Source organism: Mus pahari, chromosome 5, assembly GCF_900095145.1.
Source record: "Mus pahari chromosome 5, PAHARI_EIJ_v1.1, whole genome shotgun sequence".
In the NCBI taxonomy this organism is placed as follows: Eukaryota; Metazoa; Chordata; class Mammalia; order Rodentia; family Muridae; genus Mus; species Mus pahari.
The window spans coordinates 38,085,774-38,108,844 of record NC_034594.1 but is presented as its reverse complement, the minus strand read 5'-3'; the positions used below and the strand labels follow the sequence as shown (position 1 = coordinate 38,108,844).

Sequence of the window (23,071 nt, the reverse complement as noted above, 5' to 3'; positions counted from 1 at the left end):
ACAGTTCCCCGAGGGCCTTGCGCTAGGGCCGCAAAGGCTGTTGGGAGAGTGGGTCTCCTTTTAGTTTCCCTAGCTGGGTGGGGGCTGCCATTGAACCGGCGTCACTGCAGCTCCAAGGTCGCCCGGTGATGATGTGAGGGCGTCTGCCAGTTCCTGCCACGCCCGGGGGGGTTAGCTCGGCGGCGCCGGCAGCTGCAGCTGCTGCTGCTCTCAGGCTGCCGCGCATTAGGGGCTTCTTCCTGAGCGAGTGCGGGCGGAAGAGCGAGGACGCCGGGCCATTCCCGTGAGTAAGCTCCCGCGTGCGATTTGAACTTGCCCTTGTCAACTTCTCTCGAAGGCAGAGAAGCCTTCCTGTCCCGCGTCCCTCTGGTCTCCAGAGGTCACTCAGGGAAGGATCCCGCCCCGAGATGGGAAAGGGTTGTTTTCCCAAGTGTGGGTGCAAACTGATGGGAACTGGGCACTAGCCTCCGGGATTCACCCTATCTGCACCTCTGAAGATTGGCAGCTTCCCATCCTTTGCCAGACAGCATCCATCTGTCGCTTTAGGATGAGTGGCTTTAGTGTCTGGACATTAAACCTTAAGCTCTCGGTGGCCATCTGTGATGTAAATGGGAGGAGAGGACACTAGAAAGAGCTCTTTCTTTATTGGGCTTTTCCTTTTCTTTGCAATTGATTTGGAACCAGACGCCACATGTCTTTTAAAAGGAAAAAGGAAGACAGACAGACAGACAGACTGACTGACTTTAGGTTGAATCAAAAAGAATGAATATTGGCAGGTGTGTTTTTTCCAGTGCCAGCACTTTTGCGTACCAAACACTTTTTTTTTTTTTTTTAAATCACAATTATGGCAGTGAAGTCAACTACCTGCTTATGCATCTTTTTCTGCATCAGGAAAGATGGTAATATTTCGCTGGAACTTCACCTAGCTTATATGGACCACGGAACAAAATGAGCTAGACTCTTGCTCTACCTTAGTAAAAATGTTTGTGACCTTTCAAATCTTTGCTGCCCTATTAAAAGTCTAAGCTACAGTGAGCTCCAAATAGCATATTAATGGTGGTGACATGACACTTGAAAATGAATTGTGAAGGACATTTGGTGGTGGGAAAGGGCAAAATTAAAGGCTCTTTATCATCTCGGCCACTATCCAGCTTTCTATTTTTAAAATTAGGTAGTATCTGGCAAGCCTCAGACATTTAACCAGCACATACATACCTATGTGAAAGACAGTGTTCTTAACCGTACCCTTTTTACTGATGTGATGTGCATGGTTCACTTAACCACTTACATGGCTCATTAGTTGCTCATAATGTGAGGCTCAAGAGACTTTATGTAACAAGTTGAGATTTACATCCATACCTGCTTTGCCTCAAAGTTATGAATCAGGTTAAAAGAACGGTTAAGAAGAATTTTCATAGTTTGCTAGTACCAGCTCCATCATTCCTTGCCTCTGACTGCATCCATAACTCCTACTTTATCCCTCTGAACAAATTGTACACTCTTGACTGCTAGTCTCATCCCTATAGAACTGCTCATTAAGACACTAAGAGCTCATTCCAAATCTACCTGGATGCCTTTATGTCTGAAAAAAAAATGATAGGACTGGACTCGTCTCACAAAGGTGCTTTCCAGTTCACAGGTTTTATGGTTCTATGGTTATTCTTCTTCACTGCAGATGCTTAACATCCATAGTCACAAAGCATTGTTAGTCTTCCCTATGAATGCTTAACATCCATAGTCATAAAGACTATGGAAATTGGCCTTTTAATGTTTTTACTTCACTGCCCAGACTATATTAGAGCCAACATGAGGGATGGGGGATGGTAGCACTGTGGTTCTCGATCATTTTCTTCTCATCTACAGCTCATTTATATCATCTGTGTGGTTCCTTTTTTGTTTTGGATTTGTTGTTTTTCCTCGTTTTACTTTTTTGAGACAGTTTCACTATGTAGCTCTGGCTGACCTGGAACTCACAGAAATCTGCCTGCCTCTGCCTCTGCCTCTTGTGTGCTGAGATTAAAGGTGTGTGTGTGTGTTGCTGTGCATGTCTGCCTGGGAGCACGCCTGCATGAATGCATGTGGAAATCAGAGGACCGCTTGTAGGATTGGTTTTTCTCTTCCTACTATGTGTGGGGATTAAACTCAGGGTGTCAGCCTTGGTGACATGCACCTTTGTCTCTCAGCCACCTTGCTGGCCCTGGACCAGCTTTTGAACCTCATTAAGTTATGCTACTTAGTTGGAAAGAAACCTGAGTCATTGACATGACAGTCACATGGAACAGTCATTGACATGACAGTCACATGGAACATCTAGTCAAGTCTGTTCAGACCTGCAGTGTTCTTATAATATCAATAATAGGAAGCATAGGAATAATATGGAGTGTTGCACACTCAGCTGAACATTTTACCTAGTTATCATGGCCGTAATAGCACCTGAGGTTGTTGTTGTTGGTTTGTTTGTTTGCTTTTAACAGATTGGCAACTAAAGCAGCATATTAAATGTACTCAAAATGATTTAATTACTGAGTGATAGCAGTGGCTGTCAAACCAGCCAGGATCCAACCTTTACTTCAACATCTAAGCACTTAACTTGGTAACAAAACCTGAGTAGTTTTATTCTAATTCAGTTGTGCATTATTGCAACTCTTTATTTAGATGGAAACTCAGCGTTAAGTGACTGCCCTACCTCTTTGGGGAACAGTAGAGCTAGGATTTGGATCTGTACATCTTTTACTTTTAAGGTCCATGTTCTTCCCTCTGCTTCTCAGCAAATGTTTGTTAAGTATTTTCTGTAGGTTGCTGTCCTAGAGGATAAGGGTAATCTTCACTGTTAGGAAATGTGTCCTGGAGAAGAGAAGCCAGTGTTACGTTAGTGTATTGAGCACTATGACAGCAATGTTCAGAGGCTAGGGACAGAGAAGGGGCTGGAGGGGAAGGCTTGGGCAAGGCAGAGGGGTAAGAGCTGTAAAATTCTTAGGTGGTAGCCCAACCTAACCCTCATTGCCTGAAAACGTATCCATATTTGTGTAGGGCTTCTGAACACACACTGCACCTGCATAGGAAGAGTCAAGTGAAAATTATCACCAAGGCCAAGAAGACAGGCCTCAGGAGAACACAGACCTCCTGGTACCTTCATTTTGGACTTCCAACTCCCTCAACTAGGAGAGAATGTTATTTAACCTGCCCAGGCTCTGGTACTTTGTCCTTGTAGCCCCAGTAAATAATAAACAGGTGTCACAGGCGAAGGGCATGGCGTACAAAAAGCCTTTGAGATGTGACTCGGTGACTCAGGTTTCACTGTGAGCTTTGAAGGACTGAGGCCGGAGCCGGAGCTGGAAAGATAAGGACGGCTTTGTATGAGATCCAAGGAGGTTTAAACTGAAGGGATAAAATGGAGGATTTGGTAGCAGTGGGGAAGCATTACATGTGCTTTTAGAAAGCCTTTTTAGAAAGGCTGTGGCAGGGGGAGAAATACTGAGGCGGGACCACCAGTTCAGGCGACTGCTCATTATAAGGAACTTAAATTCCCAAATACAAGGCCCAGCTCCATATGGGGGTGTGACTCACTGGGTAAAGGCACTTGTCACCTTCCTGGTCCAGGAGAGAGCCGACTCCCCTGGACGTCTGTCCTCTGCCATCACCTGTGCACCTTGGCATGGACAAGCACATACACACAGCAAATAAACAAATATAGCAGAAACTTGTTTAAAAAGTCATAGCCCACCTTAGACCAGCTGACTTAGAATTTGTGTGTATCTATTTTGACTTAAACTTTGACTTTATGATTAACTTTTTTTTTTTTACCTTTGCCTGCATAGATTGTAAAGTTTTACACAACTATCACAACATATTCAATAGTTTGCTACCCTATGAAGTGATTTTTTTTTAAGGTATCTTATCTTTAGGATTCTTTTATAGTATTTACACTCTTGTAATCCCTTCCTCCGGCTGCCTATGAAATATGTACTGTTAACCTCCGTTCTGAATTCATAAATATATAGAAAGATAGGTTACATAGTTTTTCCAAGGGCACACAACTAATGAAGAGCCAAGTTAAAATTCAAAATCAACTATTCTGTCTTCATTATCTGTATTCTTAACCATACACTCTGCTACTGCCATGTACAAAAAAATTAAGATTTTTCTACCAAGTGTGAGGGAAAGCAGGGGGGATTGAAAAGAGTGTGCGTGCTGTAAGGAGTGGACAGTTCATCTGAGGGGTGAGGAACAACTGTTAAAGGGGCCTTTAAAAGGTTTATTTATTTATAAATAAATAAAGCAGACAAACAGAATGGCAGGAGGGAATATGGACTTTAAGGCTCCTGGGAAGACTTAATGGAAAAGGGGCTTTTGAGCTGGTTAGGGTTTGAATTTGAAGACTTGAGAGAGGACATGGGAATTTCAAAGAAAGTGCATGACCTGCTGTAGGATTGAGGATTTCCTGGTGTTTTTAGAAAGCTAATAAATGCTGTCCTTTGTTTCTGCTGAGTATGTTGTCTGGTTGGTGAAGGGAGGAGGAGGGGTCAGCCTGTGGGGAGGGGATGACTCTTTCTTTTTAATGTGTCTCTGTATTTGCTCACGTGCATGTCTGTGCACCACTCGCATGCCTAGTGTCCTTGGAAGTATGAAGAGGGCATTGGATCCCTTGTGGCTAGAGTGACAGACAATGTGAGCTGTCATGTGGATACTGGGAATCGAACCTGGGTCCTCCACAAAAACAAAAAGTTCTTGAGAGTCCATCTCTCCAGTCCCATTTTAAGCCTGAATGAATGAAGCATATGCTGGATGTCATTATCTTTTATTATAAGAGAAAGATAAACTCATCTAGTCCCAGTTCCCCAGTTAACTGATTCTGTTTACACTGTCACATGGGTCCCCACTGTGGCCATTCACCATCCTAGGCCTTCCTTACAATAATCTGTGTGAAATGTGCTAAAAATTCCCCAGTTTTCTTTCTGTCTCTGGTCTTCTCTCCCTGAAATGTATCCTGTATTCTGCCTCCAGATTGATTGCTCTTGAAAGCCACTTTGCTATGGTATCAAGTTCAGACTTCTTGAACTAGTTAGGTTTAAATCTCCAAACACATTATTTGCTGATAATTCCCCTCACACACATACACATTAGTAGCTAAATGCTTTGGGACCGCTTCTCCAACCAGCATCTTTCCTTTTTGTGGGGTTCTGGATTTGTTGTTTGTTTGATTGATTATTTTGTTCTATAGATGTCCTTGTTCTCAGCCAAATCTTCCATACTTAAGAAACTCACTAAAATCCTAAATCTAGTATGAAGAAAAACATTTTTTTTTATTTTATTTTCAAGCCCGAAGACAAACACTTTAGCTAGAAATGACCTCCCCCCACTGCTATCTAGCTATAGGGTAGAAATGTTGTAATGCCCATAACATATTTATTATCTTGTTTTCTTAGATTTCTGAGACCGTTACATCTTAGATCTAACCATCTAGATCACAAGATCATAGCCCTTTCCCTGTTAGAGCTCAGATTTCTTAGCTCTTTAATGTTCTTTCTGGTAGAGATTATTGTATTCTATATTGTATCTATTTTTTAATACCTTTAGTTTAATTCAAAAAGCATTTATTGGAAGTTGTTAGGCATATCGCCTATTGACTAATTTTTTTTAACTTTTTTTTTTTTTTTTTCCTGAGACAAGGTTTCTCTGTATAGCCCTGGCTGTCCTGGAACTCTCTTTGTAGACCAGGCTGGCCTCGAACTCAGAAATCCGCCTGCCTCTGCCTCCCAAGTGCTGGGATTAAAGGCGTGTGCCACCACCGCCCAGCTAATTCTTAATAGAGTTATTTTTAAAATTATTTTATAATTAACTTCTTAATATGTAACTTGCATGCTTCATTTCTAGCCATACTGCTGACACACAGAACCTTGAGGACATCCAGAATTGTAGCTTATTCATGCTAGGAAACAAGCATACAGGTCTGACAGTGGTAAAGTGGAACTAATTCATTTTGTAAAGGTCTTTGGAGCTTATCTGTGTTTATCTGCTAGTATTTGCCAGATGTTGAGTTCTGTTTTTTTACAAAGCTTTTTTTTTAAATCAGAAAGAAAAGGAAAAAAACCTGTTTAATAATTTTTTTAAAAGGACATAATTTAAGAGTTGATAAATTAGCTGGGTGGTGGTGGTGCACATCTTTCATCCCAGCACTTGGGAAGGAGAGGCACGTGGATCTCTGTGAGTTCCAGGACAGCCAGGGTTACACAGTAAAATCCTGTCTCAAAAGTCAAACCAAACCAAACAACAACAATAAGTTGACATATTATGGAAGTCAGTGGGGAAAGAATTTGCCAACAATTTATTTGCTTCTTCACCTCAGGCCTGGAGATGTAGCTAGTGTAGGGTACTTGCAGGAATACCAGATTGGTCCCCCACACTGAAAAAAAAAAAAAAAGCCCTCTAATTTAAATATATATGTATAAGTAACAAGCCTCAGATAGTTACTGAATTGTTTGAGCTCCTACCATTGAATTCCCATTCTGGTTATCAAACAAAGGACAGAAAAAACAAAGGCTGATAGCACCTCGTTTCTTTCCAAGAGGACTTGGAAGTGAATATAATATACATGTGAATGTACAGACCAGGCACTAAGGCGTAGGATGGGCTGAGGCCTGAGTGGTAGTCAGCTATAGAGAACAGGATGGAAGAGTGTTCATTCAGCCAACCACTGACAGAGGCTAAGAGAGGAGTGTGGGAAGGAGGTGCTAGGAAGCTGAAGACGAGTTTCAGTGGGCAAGTGCAGCTTGGGAGAGGTGAAGGCAAGGGCCTGTTTTGGAGTTTTTGTTAATGAAATTTTTAAGTTGGTATACAAAGTAATCGGCTCCCTTATGTCGTTTTCATGCCTACATACCTGTGTATATACGTGTGTATATGCATACACACCCTGTTCCATTGCCCTCCTTCTTGCTAGTCCCTTTCCCCTGTTAGTGGTTCTCCTGCCTTCATGTCACATGTACTCCACTACCTCCGTAAGATTTCTTCCTCACCTCTCATAGTCTCTGCTCTACCCTCCCTGGCACTCAACCAGTAACATACACTTAAATCTAGATTCTGCATATGAGAGAAATCGCACAATACTTACCTTTTTGAGTCAGGCTTATTTTACTTAATATATCCTAATACTATATATTAAGTAAATAATATATTAACATTATGTTAAGTAAATAACAATTTATTTAATAATGATCTCCATCTTTCAGATGTTGTAATTTCATTCTTGATGGCTGAGTAAATTTCCTTGTATATGTGTTCCATCGTTTGTTTATCCACCTATCTGTTGATGGATATTTATTTAATTTGGTTCTGTTTCTTAGCTATTGTGAACAGTGTAGCAATGAACATAGATGTACAAATATCTCTGTGATGTGTTGTTAGACCTTTGAGTGTTTACTCGAGAGCTGTATAAACCCTAACAGCACGAGGAAATAACCCCAAGTATTATCACTGGGCTTCCATGGAATGAAAAAACTTCTGCATACCAAAGGAGACCAACAGCACAGAGAAGAGACAGACTTTAGGATGGAAGAAAACATTTGCCCTATAAATCTGACAGGGGATTAATAATAGAATACATAAAGAACTCCAAAATTAAATTCCAAAACCCCCTTAGGATCAATAAATGTGTTAATGAGCCAAATAGATAGTTCTCAAAAGAAGAACTAAAAGTGGCTAAAAGTATCTTAAAAGTTATTCAACGTCCTTAGCCAGCAGGAAATACAAACTAAAACTGCTTAAGAGTCCATCTAACCCCGATCAGAATGATTGTCATCAAGAAGAAAAAAAAGCCTATTTTTTAAAAGTAGCTTGGTTTTACAAACATGAATCTTGCTGACTTTCAGAGGAGGAAGGGTGCAGAGATCGTGCCTGGAGTCCTGCCCGGACCCCTGAAGGCTAACAGGTGATGGGATGGCTTGAAATAGGAAGGTATGGGGACGGTGGGTCTGAGACACCCAGTGGCAGGAGACTTTCCAGGATTGCTAATGGATCAAATTTGGTGTGCTAAGGAAGGAAGAGTCCATGGAATCTCTTTAAGATGGAGGAGATAAGAATAGAACTTAGAAAGGGGCCGAAGAGCCAGACATCTCATGCAATTAATGCTGAAGAGGTCACTGATTGTGGTAATGATGTGCTAACATACAAGGCAAATGAAGTCAAAGAAAGAAAGAAAAAATAGCAACAAGAACAAAAACTGTTGCAGTCAAACTCCTCAGGTGCCAGATGTGAGGCTCCACAGGAGCTGGGTCATTGCATTAGTTATTTTTTTGTTGTTGTTGCTATGACCGAAACAACTTAAAGAATTTAGTTTGTCTTACAGTTACAGAGACATAGAGGCCACTGAGGCAGGGGAGAAGCCAGCAGCACAGGAAGCTGAGATTGGGGTGGGGGAGGAGGAAGAGAAAAAGAAGGGACAGGAAGAGAGGGAAAGAAACAGGAAGTGGAATGGATCTATAAAACCTCTTCCTAGTGACATATTTTCTCCAGTAAGGTCCTACCCCCCCCCCCGAGGTTCCAAAACTTCCCAAACAGCACCACTATCTGGGGGACGAGGGTTCAAATGAGCCTGGCGGGACATTTTTTCATTCAAAGTATCAAGGTAATTCAGCGAGAAGTCGAGAAATCCGAGAACAGCATGGGAAGAAGGTGGCTGAGGAACAGTGTCATTGCTGAACTAGAAATGATGTAGTGCCTAAGTGTGATTTGGTTGGTTGGGGGAGGGGGGTGGTTAGAAAAACAAGAGCTGTTTCTGGAGAGTTCAGGTGTGCTAGTTATGAATAAGGGATGAGGGACTAAAAAAAAAAATGAGAATAAATGCTTTCTAAGTCTCTTGAATGAGCCTCTCCCGAGAGGGCAGTGGTTGTGAGAAGTGCCCAAACCCCAAGGAAGGGCGTGTTTAATACTCTTACCTGGTTTTAATAATAGTTTGAGCATGAGAATCACACATTGGAGGCTAGCCTGAGCTACCTATGAAGTTCCAGGCAAAAGTGAGACCCTGACTACAAAAATCGTAAAGATGATTTTGAGCATGTTGGTAATCCATAGAAGGTGGTGAAGTTAGTAGGCAGGGGTATCCAGTGGACCACAGTTCAGAGAAGGTAGGAGTGGGTGGTTAAGTGACTTGCTTACATGTAATAATTTGTAATAGTACATAGCAGAAAAACTGAAATATATATATATATATATATATATAAAAAGCCCAGTCTGGCATCAAACCTGGGGTCATCCTGCATTAGCTTCCCATGATGGATTTTAGGGGTCCATGACCACTCCCTGCTCCAGCTCCTCCTTTCTGAGATTGAGTTTTTACCCCAGTCAGGTGAAAGCTGTAGACCCTAGGCATGTATTGCTGTGAAGAGTGAGAGATGAAGAATTGGGGTGGGGTGGAGTGGGTAGTCAGAGATGGGTGAGAAAGAGCTGATGTAGAAGAGTCACCAAAGAGAAGGGACAGTTAAGCAGGCCATGGAGGGCTTGCCTGTAGCGTGATGTTCATGCTTGCTGACTACGTTTGCAGTAACCCCATACCGCAGTGTGGTTTTGTTATACTTTGGGAGAATTTTAACTGTTTTGTATTTAAAATGTAGTCAGTTTCAACAAGTCATCTGTTCGAAGATGGATAACTTATTTAGAGTGAGTGGTGTTTGGAGTCCCAGCACCTAAGCCCTGCTCTCATGTCATGTAGAGGGTCAGTGCTATAAATCACAACAAAGGGAAGCTTGTTGGCTAAGAAAGATCGCTCTGTCTGGGAGAGGAGAGGAGGAGCCTAGAAACCAGTAACCATGTGTCTGAGATGGGACCGCTGTTCCCAAAGCATAGAGTTAACAGCTGGAAAACAACTAAAACCGTAACCAAGAAACCATAGCTTTTCATCTTACTGAGTTTGGTTTTGTTCTCTTTTTTAGTCACAAAATTAAAAGACTACAAGTGAGGCTTATCCTAGCAGCTGTGAATTTTTTAAGCTCTCTGATTATTTTCTCATGTGGGGCTTGTTTGAAATGCTTTGTCACTCAGCTGCACATGCTTAGTGGAGAGCACAGAAAGTCTAAGCAGTGAGCCCAAACCAGTCCTTTCCCCCTTACTACAAGAAGAGTAGGTACTTAGGTAGTGTTACTACTATACAACGATAGGTCATTCAACACAAAACCCTTTTATGTGAAGTTGGAGCTATTAAGTCTCACTGTAGCCCAGGTTAGTCTCCAACTTAGAGTCTTACGGTCTCGCCTTCTCAGATCAGATCAACAGGCTCGCACAGTTATGCCCATCTCGTAATTTTCCTAAGACCAGTACAGCATTTCTTTAGAATTTCTTTAGAATTGTTCCTGGACTGAAATTGTAATCAACTTTATTTGTTAAATTGCTTCTAATAGCTTACTTAGTTGTTTTGTTTTTTGAGACAGGGTCTCTCTATGTAATCCTGGCTGTCCTAGAACTCACTGTGTAGACTAGCCTGACCTCAAATTCACAGAGAGCTGCCTGCCTCTGCCTCCAGTGTGCTGGGAGCTCTGTGCCACCACATAGGGCTAGCCTGCTTACTTTCAATCAGTGATCCAGTAGGCTTTCAATGCTATCTGTATGTGTTATTTGCTGTTAGGTTTGGGTTGTGCATAATAAGACATGTCAAAGAGCTCTGAGCACAGGGAGGAAAGACAACAGATGAGATCATTGTCTTCTGGGATACTTAAGTCTACAGAAGAGGGTTCTATAGACGCTAGCAAAATCACAATGAGAAAAATGCAAGATTTCCCTGTTTATAATCCATTCCTGGTCTCTCTATGGATTAACGCAAAAACGCTTAGAAAGGAAGAAAGGAGGACTTCCACTCTCCTCGGGAGGCAGTAAAGAAAGAGCAGTGTTCATAACCAGCCTAGGAAAGAGGACACCAGGTGAGAAAAGCGCTTGGCAGCAGTGCCAAAGGAAGAGAAGCTGCCAGCTAAATCCCTTGTGCTCAGAGGGTAAGGAACAGGCACCCGAGAAAGTGCTTCGGGCAGGAAAACAGGTCCTGGGGTCAATCTCAAACAGATACCTTGTGCATTCTCTGATAGCCTGCTTATCTGGTTTCTCACCCCAGCATCCAGCTAGAAAAGGGAGAGGCATGCTGGCACCAGCATGTATGATGGTTGATAGCCTCACAAGGAACGAAGGAACAAGATTAAAAGTGAATTTAAACATCTAAAATAACTAACTAAATAAATAAATAAATAAAAGAGAGAAAGAAGTCTTTGGAAGCTGACCCTAGAGGCCTTTACATTACACCATTAGGTATGCGCACATTGCTGCTCACAGTAATGACCTAAGTCAAGTCAGCACAGGCCATTTCCCTCTCCCTTAGCCAGTTTTCGCCTTTCCTTACTATTATGTCTTAACTTTAAGTAAAAATTATCTTCTTGTGCTTGTATTTATTATTATTGTTATTATTAGTAGTATTAGAATGTATGAGTAGGGGGAGGGCCTGTGTGGAGGTCAGAGGACAACTTTCAGGGGTTGTTCCCTCCTTCCTCCATGGGGTTTCCAGGTATCAAACTCAAGTTGTCAGGCTTGGCAACAAGCACCTTTACCCACTGAGCCATCTTTGTGGCCCCAGATAACATACATGGTGTGTGTGTGTGTGTGTGTATACAAATTGAGCATTTGTTTGCTTTTCTCTTCTTTATCCCAGAATCAGAGTGTGTGTGTGTGTGTGTGTGTGTGTGTGTGTGTGTGTGTATGTGTGTTTAAAGTGAGGAAATTGTTTTACAGTTATCTCTAAAGCCCTTTCAAATGACATGCACTTCTTGTCTGTCCCAATCATTTGTCAGACCTCAAAGGTTAGAGGTATCAACTGTAGAATAGGCTTGGGTTTCATCCCTGGCTCTCACTAACTTCGGTATGATAATCAACTACTAAGCCTCAGTGGCCTTGTCTATAAAATGGTGACAGTGATGTCCACATCCTGGGGCTGCTGTGAGGATTAAAGAGGATTATGAGTGGAAAGCTTTGAAGTCAGTGCCAAGGCATAGTGCATGTACAGCCTACACTAGACGCTATAGTAGGAAAGCCAGTTTGGAACAGAGATGTGAATATAGTTTTACATTGAAACTCAGGAAGCTCTTACGACGATATTATGAATTGTTTCCATTAGAAACAAATCTTAGAAACTTCTGAGTCTAGTTTCATTCGGCATACTCTTTAGGAAAGTCTGGAATTTCACCGGAATCTTTGGGGTCATGCCTTCAGGGTCAAAGAGCTAGTGTTGCTCAGAAGTCTCTTACTCTCTCTAGCTGTGCAGAGCTGGATATTAAAGTCACCTCTGTGTGCTCAGTGTCCAAGTCTGGAGGAAGTGTCACAACAAACAGAATGATGAGCAAACTTGGGAAGTGAATTACAGATCTGTCCCCACACTTAGCACGTTTCCCTTTATTGGAATATCTGCCGGAGAACCCAGATTGCTGCAAGTGTAGAGATTGAGGACGTTGACTGCATAGGAGTAGGAAGCAAAGAGAACGGGTGGGCACAGAGCAGGCAAGTAGCCACCTATTGCAGCAGTTAGTGAAGGGGAAGGTGTGACTGAAGGCAGTGGCAGTGTCTTAGTAAATTCATAGGAACTAGAGACCAGGTAGAGAGAAGGTTAGAGGGGACAGTGACTGAGTTTTGGGCTCTGCAGTGTGGATGATCTTGAGAGATGCAGATAATTCTAGAGCCACATGTGCTTATAAAGTGAAACAGGTAAAAACGAGTAATAGAGGTGGCACACACCTTTAATCCCAGCACTGGGGAGGCAAAGGCACATGAATCTTTGTGAGTTCGAGGCCAGCCTGGTCTACACAGTGAGTTCCAAGGCAGCCAGCGTTACACAGAGAAACCCTGTCTCAGAAAAGAAAAAAATTCCAGTAGTGGCTAGAGAGATGGCTCATCAGTTAAGATGACCCAGAGGGTTCAATTCCTAGCAGCCACATGGCAGCTCACAGCTTTCTGTAGCTCCAATTGCAGGGGATGTGGCATCTTCACATACATATGGGCAAAATATATAAAATAAAAATGTCTTTTAAAAATTTAATAATAGTAACAATAAAGCAAGTATGGTGGGAGATTGGGGGAAAGTTGAGTTTAGGATGTGCAGGTTTTATGGTACCCTTATAAATTGATACTGACATTTCTTTTTTTTTTATTTCATTTTTTTAAATAGATATTTTCTTCAATTACATTTCAAATGCTATCCCGAAAGTTTCCAATACCCTCCTGCCTGCCCTGCTCCCCAACCCTGATGATTGACTAGGCCATCCTCTGCTACATATGCAACTAGAGACACAGTTCTGGAGGGTACTGGTTAGTTCATATTGTTGATCGATAACTGACATTTCTAATTTAAAGTTATGAAATGCCAGTTTGAGCTAAAGATTGAAACATGAGGCATGACTGCCATGGAGTGGGAAATAAAGGTCTTCGAAGTTATGTGACTTCTAGGGTGAGAAAGAGGAGGGCTTGTGAGAAAATCTTGAAATGTGGGATAGTGGCTGTTAAAGGCAGGTGGAGAAAGACTCAGACACCCCAGTTAATTGTGTCCCTCAAGCTTGGAATCCAGTTGTTTCCCGAGTTAACAGTAGCCATAGCTCAAAAAGTTGCCTATCCTTTGTTCTCTGAATTTTATTGTTAAGCAAAAATTATCCATTACATATAAAATTTCACTCAAAGAGTAACATTAGAGACTAGAAAGATGACTCAGCGGTTAAGAGTTCCATTCCCAGCCCAGATGGTGGCTCACGACAGTCTGTGACTCCAGCTCCAGGGCATCTGGTATCTATCCTCTTCTGAGCTCCATGGGCACCAGGCATGCATGAGATGCACAAACCAGGCAAAACACTTCGACACATAAAAATAAAATAAATCTAAAAAAAATACTGTCTTAAAATTCTAAAGATCTTTGACAACTGGCTTTGCAAAATAAGGCTTAGATTTATGACAAATATAATTGAAATTCTTTTGTGTGGTAGAATTACATTAAAATACTTATGTGTCTTAGATATGCAGAGCTGCATGTGTTTATAAAGATGTTTATAGTAAATATGCCTGTATCCTGAGCATTCCCCAGCCCTCTTTAAGCTGTACCGCAGTTCCGGATGGTCATGAACTCAGCCTGCTGTGTTTGAAGGGCCAAGGCACCTGGCCCTGTGCTCTGGGCACCTGATGCAGGGGAGCTTCCGCTTCTAAAACCTCTGAGTTCTGCAGTTTTTAAGTAACTGAAGGATTTGTGATGATTTTAATACCAAAACCAAATTATTTTTATTCTTAAAAGATATAGCGAATAGACGAGCATAAATTTTCTTCTCACTGTTGTGTTTAGCGTTTTGCTATTCCTTACTGCTGTGCTGAGATTGCTGTTCTCAAGGGACCTTAGCTGTTTGAGTTCACAGGACAGTCTTAAGTCTGACAGCATGATTGCATCTGAGTAGTTAGTTGTTAGTATTCCCTGGTATTAGAAGCTCAGCTGCCAACCCCTTTTGTAATCTAGTATCTTAGTTTTGCCACTCAACACTGAAAGTGCTTTCTGACTTGCAGGGATGGGTTTGTTTCCTCCCAGAAGTACAGACCTATTACAATACCTACAGAACCTGTCACATAAAATGCCTCCACTCCAGATGTTTTCTGGTTTTAGTTAAGGGACTCCACAAACATTTTATACTACTTACTCTGTGCTACCTATGTTTTAAAGCCCTCTATCCATTTTTTTTTTACCATTTTATCCATTTTATCTGTTGCTGTAGTTAAACAGATATCATACATTTTCCTTGTTTAAAAAAGATTTTGAGGTAACTGATGATTTTATTAATAGCCTGTGATGTAAATTTTGACAAAAGTATCCTATGAGCTAATATTTTAATGTGTCTGTGACTCGCATGTCAGCAGAATGTTAGAGTAGTGATTCTCAACCTTCTTAATGCTGCAACCCTTTAACACAGCTCCCTGTCTTGTGGTGACCCCCATCCCAGCCACGAGATTATTTTTGTTGCTGCTTCATAACTAATTTTGCTACTGTTGGGAATCATAATGTAACTATCTGACATGCAGGATATCTGATATGCAGCCCCTAAAAAGAATCATTCAACAACCTCCACAAATGGTCACGACCCGCAGATTGAGGCCTGCTGCTCTACACCCACCAAGACTAGACAGATAGCCAAACCCCTCCCTAAGATCCCTGCAAAGCCTTGGTACTCCTGTGGCCTCTGAGCTGCTGCCCATGCTGAGCTCTGTTCCCTCTGCTTAGGAGAAAGAAAGGCCAGTTGCTCTCCTAGTCTCACAAAGAGCAGCATAGCCCCCTTTGACCTCCAACCCTGAATGACCTTTCCACATATTCCCTGGTGGTTGGGCTGGGCTGCAAGGCAGTTTTGGCCTGGGCACTTGCTAAACATTTCCCAACTACTTTCTCCTGAGCGAAGTTTTATGATTTAGCAGTAGACAGTGTGGACTTAGTAAAATTTAATGATAAAAGTTGCTTTTAAAAGTAACAACTTTTTCAGTTAAAATCTTACAGCTATTTAAATATTGCATATTAAACTTGTAAGAAACCTATCTTGAAAAACTTTGATTAAAATGTAACTTTTATATTATATGCCATATGTAACTCTTTTGCCAAGTGGCACAGAGAAGATAATGCCTATTTAACAGGATAGAATTTAAACATCAAATTGTTTTTCTTGAAAAAAGAATGCACCACTGTTTGCTGAATGCAACATTAGTTTGCTCATTTGAAGTCTATATTTAACATTGTTTTCCATCCCATTTCCTTTGAATAAGCTATCATATGACTATCCCCAAATGACTTGACTACCAAAAGTACTGGATGGTCATGTTGCTAACCATTCATGACAGTGAGACTGAGGAGATAGAGGGAAGAAAGGCATGAATCTAAAGTATAAATAGCAGGCAAGTCTGTTTTAGTATCTTCCTCCAGCCCCTCCCCCTCCTGTCACCTCTGCCTCCTGAGTGCTGGAATTACAGGCATGTGCCACCACATCTGGTTGTTTTAAGCATTTTAATATAACCCCTTGTCCTTGACTCTGTGACGTCAAGCATCAAATGAAATTCCTGTTGAGAAGTGTAGTTTTAAAAGCGTGGCTTGGGCTAGAGAGATGGCTTAGTGGTTAAGAGCACTGAGTGCTCTTCCAAAGGTCCTGAATCCCAGCAACCACATGGTGGCTCACAACCATCCATAATGAGATCTGACACCCTCTTCTGGTTCATCTGAAGACAGCTACAGTGTACTTAGATATAATAATAATAAATAAATCTTAAAAAAAAAAAAAAAAAGCGTGGCTTCCTCAGTTTTCGTCCTTGTGATGTGTTGGGGTGGTATCCTTGTGGCCTTCTAATCTGTGTGCAGACATGCCATGGCTTTGGTTCTACATCCGAAGGCAGCCAGGAAGAGCTTGAGTCGGAGTTAGCTCATCTCATAAATGAAGATTTAGGGGTTTTTGTTTGTTTGTTTTGTTTTGTTTGTTTTTTAAAGAATTAGCAAAAGAGAACAACAATCTTATACAACAAATGGTCTATGGCTTCTCGAAAGCTTTCGGTACCTGACTCTACAGGAAATGTTTGCTGAGTCTTGCTACAGACTCTTTTTAAAGTGAATTAATAACTGCTAATTGTTTAGAGATCACCAATGGAAATAATTGTTGATTATATAATTAAGTATTCTAAATACCGGATACTTGTGAATACAATGTCTAGGTTAACATGGAAAAAAGATAAATATTTCTCTAGCAGCTAAACATTTTATCTTGAGAATGATGGTGAAACATGAATAATTTTCATTTGATTCTTTGTATGCTGTCTTAAATTTTTAAATGAACTTATTGTATTTATAGTGAGAAACAAAAGTACATATTTGAATATGTACATGTTTTCTTTTTGTGTTGGAAAGGTAAAATAACTGAACAGAAATGCACAGTACAGTTGGTAGCCAATTTCGGCAGATGAAATAGAGGAATACACTTTATTATGCTTCATTCTTAACCCCTTAGCATGTTCAACCTAAACCTGGCAAACGCTGCATTAAAGCACTCCCTAGGCAGCCAAGCCCAGAGCTCCTGAGACACCCGCCCCGCCCGCTGAGGAGCAGTTATGTCACATCAGGAAACGTGATGACTTTTTGAGAAATGTGCCAGGAAGTGTGCCACAGAGTTCACATTGCAGAACTGTGTGTGCATGTTGGTGTGTCCAGGAACAAGCTTAGCCTTTATGAATGGAAGGGATGTAACAGTAATTACATGCAATGTAATTATATGGTTCACTGCCAGAAGAGCAGTGGGCTTTAAACATTTCATGGGTTTTTAATACTTCTTTTTTAACTTATAACCGTCAGAGTTTCATTTTCCTCACATTAAAGGTAAACATTTCAATATATTTATACATACTGAGTGTGCAAACTAAATATGGAAAATATTTCATACATATAAGTGGAATTGATTGTTGCTTTATTCAGTTAGCCTTTGGTTCTAGTGCATGTTGCCCTACAGTGTGTCTCTACCCCATTTTACTTGCACTTTGAAGAGTAGGCTTTGCCTTCCTGTCATGAACAGTGCTGCAGGAAACAACCTGCAGACATGTCTCTCTCTATGTAGGTGACATCACAGTTCTTTGGAGTAGATAATAAGCCTAGGGGCAGAAGCTCTTGGTGTAAGGATGCCAAGTCACTCCTGATGGTCTTTGAATGGCTGCACCAGTCTGGATTCTGTGGTGAGCTTTTTATTGGGAAAGAATTTTATATAAGAAGCTCTTTTAGAGCACTAGTTACAGACCCTTGTGGTTCTTCTTTGAGCCCCTACATTATGGCTAGTGGCAGCTGCAGAGACTGCATAGCAGGCTACTGTAAAAGGGGTGTGTGTTTGAGAAGGGCTCTTAACAGGGTAGATGGAGAGACACTGCTCTGAGTTATGCATCTTTGTCCAGACAACCAGGTGCCAGGAATGGTTTGTCTCCAATTTATGTTTCTACCTCCTGAGTACTTAAGTTTACACTAGATTTATTTAAAACCTAATTGGGCCAGAAGATGCCTTAGCTGGTAAAGGAACTTGATTCTCCAGCCTATGATCTGGCTTTGATCCCCAGAATTCACAGTGAAAGGAAAAAACTAACTCTAGCTGGTCTTTAACTTCTGCATGTTCACTGCATATACACATACACACTCTCACACTCACATACACACAAACAATAATAATTTGACATATTAAATAGATGGCAGTTACTATGTATTAAATACTGTTACATATGTTTTACAAATATTAACTTATTTAATGCACATAATAATCCCATAAGGGGTAAGTACTGTTGCTATTTCCACATTGAGGTAGTTGAAACACAGTGAGATTAAATTAACCAAATATAATTATTTTTCAGTGTCCATTCCTTATAAATTAAGTTGTGACAGTAAGTTGTGTTGTGTGGACTGTCTCATGGTCCCTAACTACAATGACAGTGAGCTGTGTAGTGTGGACTGTCTCATGGTTCCTAACTACAATGACAGTGAGCTGTGTTGTGTGGACTGTCTCGTGGTTCCTAACTATAATGGTGGTGAGCTTATCTCATGGTCCCATACAGATAAAGAGGGACTGTATTTAATGTTTCTCACTTTCAACTTTGAATACCAATATGTACATGCACTAACATGCTTGACTTTTATGATATTAAGAGTTCATAGTATAAAAAATAAAATCCAAAGGCAGTAGTAATCTCTATTAAATGCAATATTTAGTGCTCAACACACCTGGAATTTGAATTTTCAAGATGGATAAAATACAATATTTAAATATCCGGTAAGGACCACACTTTGCTGTTTTGAGAAAGAGTTCCTACTAGCCTTTGCTTTGGGTTTTCCCCTAGTGGACATGAAAGTGACCACAGACAGCCTCTTTTCTGTGAGTGAGCTGCTCAGGTACCTTGCCTGCAAAGCCTGCTTCTTTGTTGCTTTTTAGACCTTTCCACTGTATTTAGGATGGAATCATGGAGTCATCCTAAGGTCTTGAATCACAGATACCTATCAGCAGTCTCCTATTTTCTTCCCATTTCATTTGTTGAACAAAACACAGAGAAACAGTATCCATTGCTACTTGGGTAGTTTGAACTGGACAGCTTCAAAACTACAGATAATGCACATATCTTTGTTTAGGAAGTACCAGGCCAAACTTCTCCAAGTTTCTTAAGTGTGTGGCAAGCACACTTACATGCTGCAGTGGGCGGGACAGGAAGTCTTGTCCTGGCCTTGTAGATTAACTTTCTTACAAATTTTCTGAAGCAGAGACACTCCTTATAACTTGTAACTGGGTTTTGAGTGAAGATGCATTGTAGAGTGCCTGATGGGCGTGTATTAAGGAAGGCAGGGGGGCAACCCCAGCGCTGAGTGAATTAGGCAGGGTGGCATGAATCTGTCATCCCTTCGTTCAAGAGCTGGAGGCAGGAGGATCAGAAATCCAGGATCATCCTCAGCTATATAGCAAGTTTAAAACCAGCCTGAGCTACGTAAGACCTTGTTTCAAAAAGTATATAAATATTACAAGTTTCCCTTTACCTTAAAAGCAGTGACAACAACAGATTCATGGATTCGTGTAGGACTAGCATACAAAATTAAAGTATCAGTTCACACATGTTGCTACAGAATAGAGATAATGAAGGACAGTTCTGTGGTGATTGAAGATAGAGGCCTGCCATTAATGGTCAGCAGCCAGGAGTGAAGAAACAGAATGATCTGATGTGGTATGGGCAGAGGACCACTCCTAACAGCAATTGCCTCCTCAGAGGGTAATTCAGGCCAAGCTTAGGATGTAAGAGCTTAAGGGCTAAGTGTGCATAGGGGATGGCAGAGGGCATCTGTGGAAACTTATCAAAACTGCAGACGGCACCCTGGGCTCGAGCCTTTCTTATCTTGAGGTGATGCTCTGGTGTGGGCTCCTTCCTTGCCAGAGGTTACCTCCCTTCTGGTGGTGGAGATTGTGGCAGGGAGGGGTTACCTACCGCAGCAGATGTTGATGTTAACAGACAAATAAGCCCAAAACATATCCTGTAGGAGCCTGAATCTTGTTCATGGTTTGGGATGCTTAAGTCATGGATTCAACAGCCTTTGGGGTCCAGTCTGTCTATAATCGGAAGCTGCTTCCATAGATGTCATATTATGAAAACACTACTGGCCGCTAAATTGAAAGTAGGAAACGGGAATATGGACAGATAGCTGCTAGAACAGCTGTGCTGGGCGTAGCCCATTCGCTGCTACCTCACTGCTGGGTGCAGTATGCGTTCTCCACCTTCAAGATGTCTTCTGCTCACTGGTTCCCTTCAATTTGGGGGTTGACACTCCCCATGCCTTTATAGCACTAAAGTCATGACAATCCTGGTGAAGTTTTGGTAAATTTGCCCTAAGTATGGCCAGATATGGTATAACCAGTTAGTCTTGGTCAAAAGTTAATTATTTCATTTAGAAGTAAGATAAATTTATTTCATTTTTAAAAGCTTATCTGTGGTCCAGCTTAGTTTACCTCTGCCTGAGGAGCTGTTGCAGGTCAGTGATTGGTATTGTTCCCACTTTTACATGCAACTTAGCAGCCAACATGAGTTTCTAATTAATCCCCAAAGCATTGTTTATAAATATAAATTTAAGATATATTTTTAATATGCTTTATTAAAACTGCATTTGCTGTGATTCCAGGCTCTGCCTTCTCATAAGGTGGATTTTTACTGAGTTTCTAGTCTTTTCCATGGGGCTGTTTTGTCCAAAGTATCCTGTTTTAAGGAAGTATCTACTTGGTTTTTTTTTTTTTTTTTTTTTTTTTTTTTTTTTTTTTTTTTAGGCACAGTGCCTATATTTAGGTTCTCTCTGTCGGCCATTGAATTCTGTGGCTGAGCTAACTCAGTTCTTAGTCATAATGTGTTCTCCCAGCAATGACAGTGACATGTTTTGGTGGTTCATTTTGAGTCCTGTTCTTCTTTAAACAATTTAGTGGGTTCTTTTACTTGATTTTCTCCTAAATGTGTCTGGTTTACAGAGGTCTGTTTCTTGTTAAATGTGACATACTTGACTTGTTAGCTTGTAGAAAAAAATCAGTTGCAGTTATTTCTAAAAAGATTAAATAAAGAGCCACCAAACAAAGACAGTGCCACAGGGAGAACATAGAACTGTGCAGCTAAAGGAGGCGCTGTTAGTGTTTCCCAGAATTCAGTTTCTGCGAGTTGGGACTCTGGACTATGCTTCCTGTTCCTCAGAGATGGAAGGAAAAAAATGGTTGTCCCCAGACCAATTCACTGTCAGAGGAACGGCTAGGAAGCATGACCTCTAATGTTGAGAGAGATGCCATTGAGCCATGGATGGTAAGCCTCTGTTGTTCCATTGGTGGTGGTGGAAACAGTAATAGCATACCATCTGCAGCTGCTGTGGGACTGCCCCAGTGACCCTCTGAGGCTGCTGCTCTCATAACTCCCTTAATCCTCATTGCAAAGCCTGGGAAGTCGATCCTGTTATTAAGCCCATTTCACAGATGAAGAAACACGGTAAAGTAGTTTGTGCAGAATTCCTGGGCTGTGAGATGGCTTAGCTGGAAAGAATGCATGCTCCCCTCCCCAAGCCTGTCATCTGAGTTCTACCCCTTGGGGACGCATGAGGGAAGAGAGGACAGGTCATACAACCAGTAAGTATTGGCACTGGGGTTTGTATTCTGAGCCACTGTGGCCACCTGAGTCACAGCCATCAAGATCTAAGTTCTTGGAACCTGTGAATGTTACCTGAGACAGAGGGACTTTGAAGTCTCGATCTTGAGAAGTTTATCCTGGGTTATCCAGTTGGGCTTAAACATTGATTATATGTTCCTTATAAGGAAAAACAGCCAGTAGTGTGACAATAGAAGCAGAGGAGGAGGCTCCAGGAGGCCATGCTGCTGGCTTTCAGGATAGTAGAAGAGGCCCATAGCCAAGAGAAGCAGCTGCAGCAGCTAGAAAGCAAGGGACTAAGCTTTTCACTGGAGCATGGCTTAGTGACACGTTGGTACCAAGCAGTGGAGCTGGTTCCTGCCTCTGACCTCCACAACTGGAAGGTCACGTGTTGATGGTGGTTAAGCATTAAGTTAGAGCATCAGGGAGTGCTTTTGCAGTTGGCTGGCATGATATGGACTTGTAAGATTTGCCATTACAAACAAGCTTCCTGCAAGTCCGTGGGGAATGAACTCTAGTGATAATCCCCAGTGGCCAGCCTTAGGTCATTTGTTGGATCCTCTTGGTCCTTGCCTCTTTCCGATGGAAGATTACTCAGCCGATCTTCAGGTGGACCAGTTCTGTGTGCAGACGTGCAGGACCTTCAGAGATAGACACTTTCCTCAGGCTTAAGGGATAGAGAAAAGCTAGAGACAGTGAGCATTGGAGTGTCTGCTGTGTCTCAGTTGCCCAACTAGGGATTTTTATTTTGTATTTGGTCTTTATATCTGATCCCACTTATTTGTAAATACCCCCATCTTGGCAAAAAAAAAAAAAAAATTAAAATAAGATTCAGAAATACTAAGTAATGAGCACAAGGTCAGAATCACAGGAACTCAGAGTAAAATCCCGGCTCTAACATGAAGATATGTAAACAGTACTGTAGTCACTGCTGCCACGCTGAACTGCCCTGGCTAAGAAGTTAAACTGGGGTGAGTTCTGCTGAGTTCCCAGGAAAATGCTGCATTGCTAAGTCACCCCTGACCTGGTGTGCCATGTGCAGGCTCCCGGATCATGCTGGAGGGCTGCATTCTTTCTGCATGACTCTCACCCTGGGCTTAGTTCTGTGTTCATTCCAGTTTTATTTATGCTTTTATGCAAGTGTTGAGAACAAATCACCCACAAACTCCAGAGTTAAACAGTAATCTCTACAACACAGGTCTGCAACCCATGATCAAAACCTGTATATAAACTTTTGTATTCTTAAGTGATATGTATAAATATAAAAAAAGCAATATGGGAGCCAGGTGTGGTGGTGCACGCCTTTAATCCCAGCACTCGGGAGGCAGAGGCAGGCGGATTTCTGAGTTCGAGGCCAGCCTGGTCTACAAAGTGAGTTCCAGGA

The 23,071-nt window shown here is 41.6% G+C and overlaps 1 protein-coding gene across 4 annotated transcripts in view; it reads left to right on the top strand.

The window, feature by feature from the left end:
• Positions 1-23,071, top strand: part of Trak2 (trafficking kinesin protein 2) — a 61,417-nt gene that overhangs the window by 785 nt on the left and 37,561 nt on the right. The window contains exon 1 of one of the 4 annotated variants that reach the window (XM_029539163.1): positions 7-283. The exons of 1 other annotated variant lie outside the window; for it this stretch is intronic. The gene's annotated coding sequence lies outside the window, so the exon portion shown is untranslated. Of the gene's footprint in view, positions 1-6; positions 288-23,071 lie in introns of those variants that run through there. 2 more of the 4 variants (XM_021198320.2, XM_029539162.1) reach the window with 2 other exon arrangements.